Source organism: Saccopteryx bilineata, chromosome 2, assembly GCF_036850765.1.
Source record: "Saccopteryx bilineata isolate mSacBil1 chromosome 2, mSacBil1_pri_phased_curated, whole genome shotgun sequence".
In the NCBI taxonomy this organism is placed as follows: Eukaryota; Metazoa; Chordata; class Mammalia; order Chiroptera; family Emballonuridae; genus Saccopteryx; species Saccopteryx bilineata.
Window position 1 is genome coordinate 142,136,486 of NC_089491.1, and position 2,305 is coordinate 142,138,790.

The 2,305-nt window shown below is 41.3% G+C and overlaps 1 pseudogene; it reads right to left on the minus strand.

Annotated features, from left to right (window-relative positions):
• Positions 1 to 554: 554 nt before the first annotated feature.
• LOC136322334 (glyceraldehyde-3-phosphate dehydrogenase-like) lies at positions 555 to 1,555 on the minus strand (annotated as a pseudogene).
• Positions 1,556 to 2,305: the final 750 nt, after the last annotated feature.

Sequence of the window (2,305 nt, forward strand, 5' to 3'; positions counted from 1 at the left end):
TAATCTTTGATGGATTATATCTGGGTTCTAGTTTATTTCCTTATTTTAATAAGACAGGACACTTTTTAACATGAAATGTTTTTTAAAATGGCATTGCAATCAACAGATATTTATTAAATATTTACTGGCAGAATGTTAAGCACATGATTCACTACTCAAGCTTTACCAAACTGTTGTCTAGACTGAATTAGTTACAGATTCTTGGGCAAATGATATTGCATAGATGTAGGCAAATGACTTCATGATGTTTCCTAGGATCCAGTCTTTTTCAATCCCTCAAGTAGCTCCTGATGACTTTACTTATTTATTTTTTGACTGGATATAGTGCACTTTATTGATGGTACATGATAAGGTAGGGCTCCCTAAGTCCCTCCTTCTTCAGGAGGTCTGGGATAGAAACTGTTGAGGATGAGAAACTCTTAATGTGGTGGGTGATTGAGTTGGGAAGACTCCCCAGCAACTGAGGGCCTCTCTCTTCCTGCTTTGCTTTTTTTTTCATTTCTTGTCTATTTTTCTTCCTTGTTTTCTTCTATGGTTGGTGTTCCAGGGGGCTCTTATTCCTGGGAGGTCATGTAGGCCATAAGGTCCACCACCCTGTTATTACAGGCAAATTCATTGTCATATCAGAAGTTAAGCTTGACAAAGTGGTCACTGAGGACAATGCCAGCCCTAGCATTGAATGTGAAAGAGTGGGTGTCACTTTTAAAATCACAGGAAACAAACTGGTCCTCCATGTAGTTCAGGATGCCCTTTGGTGGCTCTCCAATGCCTACTTCACCACCTTTTCATGTCATCATATTTGGCATTTTCCCCAGACAGCAGATCAGATCCATGACTGATGCATCACAGTGGGCACACAGAAGGCCATAGCAGTGAGCTTCTTATTTAGCCTAAGGATGACTTTGCCCACAGTCTTGGCAACACCTGTAGAAGCAAAGATGATGCTCTAGGCAGCCCCATGGCTGTCGTATCACAGCTTCCCAGAGGGTCTGTCCACAGTCTTCTAGGTGCTAGTGGTGGCGTAGACTGCAATCATGAGTTCCTCGACAATACTAAAATTATCACAGATGACTTTGTCAAAGGGGCCAAGCAGTTGATGGTACAGGAGGCACTGCTAACAATCTTGAGGGAGTTATCATACATCTCGTGGTTCACACTCATTGGAAACATGGTACAACCACAAAAGGGGCAGAGGTGATAACTTTTTTGGCTCTGTCCTTCAAGTGAGCCCCAACCTTCTCCAAGGTAGTGAAGACCAGTGGGCTTCGCCACATATTCAGCACCAGCATCACTCCATTTGATGATGGTGGGATCTTGTTCCTGGAAGGCGGAGGTGGGTTTTCCATCGATGGCAAGCTTCTAGTTCTCAGCCTTGACTGTGACACTAAGCTTGTCATGGACAGAATCATATTGGAACATCTAGATCATATAGTTAAGGTCAATGAAGGGGGTCATTGAATATCTACAACAGTATCCACTCACCAGAGTTAAAAGCAGCCCTGGGAACCAGGAGCTCAGTACAGCCAAATTTATTTAGTCTAGCCTTCACTGTCATGTCTCAGGTCATGGCTTGCACTGAACAAGATGCAGCTGCATGTTGAACAGGGAGGAGCAGAGAGCCCCACTGACTTACTACTTTTCTCCTTCTCAAACGAACTTAAGGGATATTATATAATACTATGACATTTCTCCACTCTTTTTTATTTATTCATTTATCCATTCATTCATTTAGTAATTATTGAGAGCTATAGTGTTTGACAGTATGTAAAGCATAGAACCTGCTCCTTGCTATTGCGTTTACATGATAATTTTTCTCTGTTCATTTTAGCCACACAATAAATACACTGTATTAGGTAGCTTTACAGCAGTAACAACCTCAGACAACATTTATTTCTCATTAATGTTACATGTAGATAGCTGTGGGTTGACTGCTGCAACTCTATGTGTTTTCTCATTCCAGAACTCAAGCTTAAGAAACAGACCTGAAATTCTCCTGGCAGAAGGAAAGAGCTAGATCTAACTCGGCAGTGGCTTTGAATTCTTCTGCTTGAATGGGATGCACAGTTGATTCTTGTAGTTCATAGTAGTTATTTTCTACAAAGTCAGCACAAACACTGAATTAACAAATACTGAACTATTTCACCAACAGAACCTGAAAGCTCTTAGTCACAACAGTTTTGTCAACCAAAATGCCATCTGAGTTATATAGGTTTGTCTGCCCAAGTCCTTGTAAAATAAGCCAGACTCATCATCCTTGGAAATCTGCTCCTCTGTGTAACCTTCTCCTGTATAACACTTGCAAGTA